This window comes from Carassius gibelio, chromosome A25, assembly GCF_023724105.1.
Source record: "Carassius gibelio isolate Cgi1373 ecotype wild population from Czech Republic chromosome A25, carGib1.2-hapl.c, whole genome shotgun sequence".
Lineage (NCBI taxonomy): Eukaryota > Metazoa > Chordata > Actinopteri > Cypriniformes > Cyprinidae > Carassius > Carassius gibelio.
The window spans coordinates 4,074,649-4,082,988 of NC_068395.1; positions in this window are offsets into that span (position 1 = coordinate 4,074,649).

The window sequence follows — 8,340 nt, forward strand, 5'->3', positions numbered from 1 at the left end:
CTTAACCTCTCTTCTGTGCCATGCGAACTGTGTGTCAACTAATGTGGCGCACTTCGCTAAGGCACTCGTCCCAAACCCGAGAGGTCGTGGGATCGAATCCGGGGTGGGTAACGTCGGTCCGATGGAAGTTCTGTTTTGGCCATTTTGCTTCGTCCCGCTCGTTGCTCTGGCTACAGCCCTTCAGGGCTTGGCCCCGGTATCGCTGCTTGCAGCTATATTGTGTGTGTGTGTGTGTGTGTGTGTGTGTGTGTGTGAATTAGGTGTGAAACTATCAGGGAGCATTTAGTCTCCAGCGCCAACATTTTACAGAACTGCCACTTTCCTGGAGTCTCAGAATTACAATGTGTCAGGTTCTGAGAGATCTAAGATTCCAAAAAATGATTTAATTAGAATACCATGAAGTATTGTGAAATACTATATATTAAGACTTTATATATAGGCTTTTTGAACAGATTAGAGTGACTCGTGAAGGACCAGCACCACCTCCTCTTGTCCGATGGTTTGAGGAATATATCTTCCAGAATCCGGGATTAAGATTTAGGAGCTCATTTTTATTCCACCTCCTTTCCTGAAAAGTCTGTCTTGCAGAATTGACTAAAAATTAATCTTCACATTAATTCCTAATTATTTTGCAATTATTTTTGTCAGTTCTTCTTGACCTGTTTTTTTTTTCTTCTTCTTTTCTGACCTCATGACCCAGTCAGCATTTTTGTACAATGGTCAAGTCTTAACTTATCCATTTCTGTATTGCATTTGTGTTTGATATTTCTCATGGGTAATTCATAATTTTCGACTTTGAGTTAAAATAGTTTGAGTTAAAACTCTTTTTTAGTGCATTTCATCTGTAAAAGAAAACATGCCTAATAATTCTGCACATGAATATAAGGAGTTTTTCTCTTCCAGCTTTCCTGGACTATTGTATAACACTCATAAATGATTAAATAAAAAATAATGGTAGTTATTAAGATTGATATGGTTTGGAATTGGTAAAATGTGCTTGGAAAAAAATCACAAAACAATGTTTTAATGTTTAAGTTTGGAATATTAACTGACATGAATGAATGCTATATAAATATTGTACATGTTAACATAATGTTTATAAATGAAATCTTATTGTAAAGTGTTACTAAATATATATATATATATATATATATATATATATATATATATATATATATATATATATATATATATATATATATATATATATATATATATATATATATTGTTCTGTGAATGTGATTTTAAAGTCTAGATGATTCGGATTAACCCTTTAACTGCCATATCCTTTAAAACCTCACTGCCAGAGGGATATTGTGAATGCATGTGCCCGCTGGGCACAGTTTACCTGATGCCACCGGGGGTGGCGATGGCATTGGTGGCTTGAGCCCGCCATCGCTGCTTGCAGCTATATTTATTATTATTATTATTATTATTATTATTTTTTTCCAACGTCTCGGGGGCTTTTGGGGCCCTTAACGTGCTTAAAAAGTCTTGAAAATTGGCACACAGATTGGAACCTGCGGCCATTAGGGCCTGGCAGAGACTGATACACGGGCGTGGCACAGGGGCTCTACAGCGCCCCCTGGAATATGGAGGGCCATATATCATACATTCTTGCTCGTAGACGTATGAAACTCGGTACACATATAAATCTCATCAATCCAAACAACTTTTGTATTGCATATCATAGGCTCCGCCCAACAGGAAGTTGGCTATTTAGGGTTTAGTATTCAAATTTTTCGTCAAAGTTGTGGGGGCTTTTGGGGTCCTTAACATACTCAAAAACTCTTGAAAATTTGCGCACACTTTGGAATCTGTGGCCTTTAGGAGCCTGCAGAGGCTGGGACCCGGGCGTGGCACAGGGGCTCTATGGCGCCCCCTGGAACACAGTCAGAAATGTTGATGTATAGCTCACACATACTTGCACATATTCATATGAAACTCAGTACATATATAGATCTCATCGTGCCGAACAACTTTCGTATTGCATGTCATAGGCTCCGCCCATCAGGAAGTCAGCTATTTAGAGTTATGTAAAAAGCGCATGCTCTGGAATTTGAAATACTTGTCATAGGTTTTTTTCTCGATTGCCGCCAAACTTGGTCAACATGATCTCAAGACACTGGGGATGAAAAATTGCCAGGGGATTTTTGATATCTCGAACGGTTTGCTCGTGGCGAGGCGTTGAAATTATGGCGAGAAATGAGAAACAGGAAGTGTCTAATACCGTCCACATACATTTCCTGATTTTAATCAAACTTCATCAGATTATTCGTTGTATGATGTCGATCGCATATATGTGACTATTAGGAGTCAAAGTTATAGCGCCACCAACTGGCAGAAGGAAGTGTGTCATTTTCAAAATGATTTGAATTCAGCATCTTATTATTACTCGATTTGCTTCAAACTTCATCAGAATAATGTTAAAACACAGCCGATATAAATCTGCAAGGGGGATATTGATATCTAAAAAATTGTTGGCGTGGCAACATGTCAAACTGGAATACTTCTCAGGTGATTTTGAGGCATATAACATGCTTAGAATTTCATCAAACTCAGAACACATATCAGTATTAGTGACAGCTAGACACTGGCAAAAGTTCATAAGAGGGCGTTGAATAGGCACTCTATAGCGCCACCTTTTGTCAAAAGTGGGGGGGTTAGTTTTAGCTACAGACACCAAACTCAGTACAAAAATTGTTCTTATCAAGACGGACAACTTTCTAATTCACAGTCATCAGCTACGACCAACAGGAAGTCGGCTATTTTGATTTGAATGTGGATTATTTTTTACATTTAGCCGTGAATTAATGCATACTGCTCAGAGGAGAGTAACACTATACACACCAAACTTGGTCTACATGTTGAAAAAACATTGAGGAACTTAAATTGTGAATGGGTTTTGGATAGCTTGGATGGTTTTGTCGTGGTGATTTTTTTAAATGACAATAAAGATGGAATTATTAATTTTCCTGCATTTTTAAATTCCAAACACTTCAAAACCTTTTTTCATACAGAAAAAAAAGTTATTCTGAGTAAATATGCATAGTTTCATGACTTTACAACACTGTATGGATAACAGAAAATTAAAAAACTGTCAGACATCTCATCTCACTCTGTCCATCTGTTTGAGTGTGTGTGCTTAGACTTCCATTGTCTGACAGAAATAGCGCCCCTACAGGTTCAGTTACCGGACTAAAAAAGGGAGGAGACTGTCTTTTGGTTTCGATTTTAAATCGGTTAAAATACAAATAAATACTTGGATTTAATTCACAGTGACAAGCTAAACCAACATATATGATTATTATCAGGTCAGGGCTCATTAATAATGGATGTGTGGTCAGTGATACGTGAGAAACACGAGAGATGAATCACCGCTCTGAGCAGGAGCGTGTGGAATGATGAGCTCAGAAAAAACTAGTTTATTCTTGTTTTATAGCTATTAAAAATAAAGTATTGCAGCGATATCACACAATTCACCAATTAGAACACACCAAGAGCTAAATTAAGATGTTTTTGAACTGTTTGTGTGAAAATGAAATATTTGCGGCTGCCTATATGAAATCACTGCCTCCGATCAGCGCGCACAGTGTCTCAGAGCTCAAAACAAACGAATTTATTCTTGTTTAAGAGCTTTTTAAAATAAATTATTGCCATAAATGCACACAATACATCCATTATAACACAACACGAGCTAAATGCAGGTGTTTGTGACCCGTTTAAGTGTGCAAGACTATTTGAAAGCGCGACTGGCAGAATAACATATATCTCTCGAGCTGCAGGATTCTGCCTTTCGTCGTAAGAACGAACACATCACGGACAAGATTATTTCAAAATACATAATAGCTTGGCTAATATAAACGAAAACAGCCACGTGAACATAAACTGTTGAGAATTAAATCTGAAGTGGATCAACTGGATTTTAATATTAAGTGACCGCATATACCAGCTGCTTCCGTCTTCAATTTTAATCTATATAAAAAAATTAAACTCATTCATCTTGGCTGCTTTTTTAATGTGTGTACGTATTTATTTATTATTTTTCTCTAACAAGACTTAATCTATATTTAATTAAATCAATTACATTTTATTTTACATTTGATTTGTCCATTTCTGCATCTAAACGCCTAAAAACCTAAAACATGCTCTATTATACTATTGTTAGCAATTTCTTTATCGTCCAAGTTATCTGGTGTACACGCTTTTATTTTCATAATAAACTCGTTTGTTAGATTATACACAGTTATAGTGGTCTATAATAAATATTGACAGGTTTTATTCAAGATGTTTAGAATGATCGCCGTAGGCTAATTTTTTAAAATGTAAATCCAAAAAAAAAAAAAAAAAAAAAAAAATTTAAATAAATTAAAAACATTGGAAAAGAATAACTTGTACTTTTTTATACATTTTGTATAGTTTCATAGTTTATGCATTATAGTTATAAAAACAAACAAATTTAGCCACTCACATAGAAATCTTAGGCCTTATCCTTTTCTGACAGTTTTAGGGATTTTTAAAAATCCTAAAAAACCTTATTTGTGCTGCAAATAATAATTTCAAACTAATTTGATACTGACCTCTGATATCCTGTGACATGATATTTATTTGAATTTACATAATCTCATGGATGTAACAGTAAATCTGTTCAGCTCACAGATCAAGACTAAGCTCTAATGCAAGCAGAACTTTCACAAATGCTTTTAGGTCAATAAAATCATTACAAAACACTTACAAATCATTTAAGGGATTTTATAACACTGTAAAATAATGTCTAATTTGTTAACATTAGCAAATGCATTGATAACACTTTATAATAACTGCACTCATTAGTAAATAGTCAGTTCATGCTTCATAAAGCCTTGTCCCAATATTAATAGTCAGTAGTAAGCAGTTTATAAATACAGCTATAAATAGCTTGTTCTTGGTTTATAAGCACATTTATTAAAAAGGAGAGTAAAGGGTCAGTTATCTTCCTATGAAAAAAATAAATAAAAAATAAACAAACAACAACACTGATTGATACAGAACTCATAAATGTTATTGTGGATTTATGATAAACTCAGCCTGTAAATGAATTCATTCTCCTCCAAGAAGACACAAGTAGTTCACACCAAACTGTTTTAACATGAAGCCATATACTGAAGATGTTAAATTGCGAATGGGTTTAGGATACCTTAAATGGTGTGGCCATAGCGATTTATTAAAGTAACATAAAAAAAATACAATAGTAATTTTACTATATCTTTAAAATTTTTAATTCCAACTCTTCATAATTTTTTATATACGTAGAAGTCATCATTTGAAGGAAGCACAGTAAGTTTCATAGCTTTATCATTTTCAAGAGCCAACATAAATTTAAAACTATCATAACATATAAATCAAGCTTGCAATTCTTAGTACCAATAATGGCCACCAGATGGAGCTATAGGATTACTTTTAAATAATTATTGTAGAAACAAGTATGATTTAAATCATTTATAGAAATCTTTCAAAGAAAAATAATATGAATTTTATGTATTTTACTGATAAAATGACATTCACTTAATTAGAATAACAAGCTGAAGTATTGTGAACTGTATATTAAGAATAATTCTTTATAGGCTTTATGGACAGATACGTTTTGAGTGACTTGAAGGATCAGCACCACATCCTCTTTTACCAGTTTAAAGAATGTATCTTACAGTACAGGTGCGGATGAATTTTGAATGGCTTGAATGGTTTTGTCGTGGTGATTTTTTAAAATATTAGTAAAAAAGTAACCAGTAAATGTCTTTTATTTTTTTAAGTGCAGCTTCTAAACACTTAAAAAAAATTTACACATAGAAGACAAGTCATTCTGAGGAAATATGCATAGTTTCATGACTATACAACACTATATGGATGATAGAAAATTAAAAAACTATCATACATCTGATGTCACTCTGTCCCTCTGTCACTGTGGGTAATGTGTGTGTGTGTGTGTGTGTGTGTGTTAAGTGAATTAGTTGTGAAACTATCAGGGAGCATTTAGTCTCCAGTGCCAACATTTTACAGAACTGCCACTTTCCTGGAGTCTCAGAATTACAATGTGTCAGGTTCTGAGAAATCAAAGATTCCAAAAAATGATTTAATTAGAATACCATGAAGTATTGTGAAATACTACATATTAAGACTTTATATATAGGCTTTATGAACAGATTAGAGTGACTCGTGAAGGACCAGCACCACCTCCTCTTGTCCGATGGTTTGAGGAATATATTTTCCTGAATCCGGGGTTAAGATTTAGGAGCTCATTTTTATTCCACCTCCTTTCCTGAAAGTCTGTCTTGCAGAATTTACTAAAAATTAATCTTCACATTAATTCCTAATTATTTTGCAATTATTTTTGTCAGTTCTTCTTGACCTGTTTTTTTTTTCTTCTTCTTCTTTTCTGACCTCATGACCCAGTCAGCATTTTTGTACAATGGTCAAATCTTAACTTATCCATTTCTGTATTGCATTTGTGTTTGATATTTCTCATGGGTATTTCATAATTTTCGACTTTGAGTTAAAAACGTTTGAGTTAAAACTCTTTTTTAGCGCATTTCATCTGTAAAAGAAAACATGCCTAATGATTCTGCACATGAATATAAGGAGTTTTTCTCTTCCAGCTTTCCTGGACTATTGTATAGCACTCATAAATGATTAAATAAAAAATAATGGTAGTTATTAAGATTGATATGGCTTGGAATTGGTAAAATGTGCTTGGAAAAAAAATCACAATAAAACAATGTTTTAATGTTTAAGTTTGGAATATTAAATGACATGAATGAATGCTATATAAATATTGTTCATGTTAACATAATGTTTATAAATGAAATCTTATTGTAAAGTGTTACTAAATATATATATATATATATATATATATATATATATATATATATATATATATATATATATATATTAGGGGTGTAACGGTTCACAAAATTCACGGTTCGGTTCGATACGATACACTGATGTCACGGTTCGGTTCGGTTCGGTTCGATACGTTTTAGATACAGCAAAATGTAAAAACATCTCAACTTTTCAGAATGCCGCAAGCGCACCGCGGGTCATGTGACAAGAACCAACCAATCAGCTTCATCCTTTCCCATAACAACGTTGAGAGCTCAGCCAAGATGAAGGAACAGCTGATCATAGTTGTATATGGATTGCAATTTTGAAATAAATTCAGTAGCAGAGCTACTGCAAGCGATTTTTAGAGCTGCAAATCCATTTATCCTTTGCTGAAATTTCCGCGTCTCATGGAGAGAGCACGTCATTGTTGCTTAGCAAAGACAGACGCCACATGAGCGCTTCTGCCCGAGCGCTTTGGAAAGGAGGAGAAAGACGCGCTTAGCGTTTTCCACGCGTTTTTAGGCACGATATGTGAACGGCCCCTAAGGCGCTCGCTCACTCAGCACGCGCTGAAGGCTCGTTGCAAAATGTCTAATGCATTTAACAGACCAGAAATATAAGATCCTAAAATAACCAACAGGTCTGGTGTTTGGGTTGGATTCCCTGTAAGCTATAGTTTCTAAATGCTGCAGGGATAGTTTGCTGCGTGCATGTTTCTCCTTTTTTTCGTCTTTTCCCAGATAGTACTGACGCATATATCCCAGATATTCCCGCTGGTTTTTTTTTTTTTTTTTTTTGTAATCCCGCTGGTGTACCCTGTCATGTTGCAGATGCGACATACCGTTGTTTTTTTATCCACCACTCTCTTGCCATCACCATTATAGCTTAAAGGGAATCCAAAGTGCACCCAAACACCAGACCTGTTGGTTATTGGAGGATCTTCTCATTTCTAGTCTGTTAAACGCATTGGCTATTTTGCAACGAGCCTTCAGCGTGTACTGAGTGAGCGAGCGCCTGCTGAGCAGCCTAACATAAACATATAAGATGGTGTTTTTTTCTTCTTCGGGAGTGTCAGGGGCGTTGCCTGTTACGTTGTTTGGGTTATTGGGCTACCTTGTTGAACGCATATCATTATATTTCTTTCTCTCTCTTTTTTTTTTTTTCAAATAATTAATTACTCCAACGAACCGTTCGGTATACATAATGCATACCGCGTACCGAACCGAAAGCGTCGTACCGAACGGTTCAATACGAATACGCGTATCGTTACACCCCTAATATATATATATATATATATATATATATATATATATATATATATATATATATATATATATATATATATATATATATATATATATTGTTCTGTGAATGTGATTTTAAAGTCTAGATGATTCGGATTAACCCTTTAACCGCCATACCCTTTAAAACCTCACTGCCAGAGGGATATTGTGAATGCATGTGCCCGCTGGGCACAGTTTA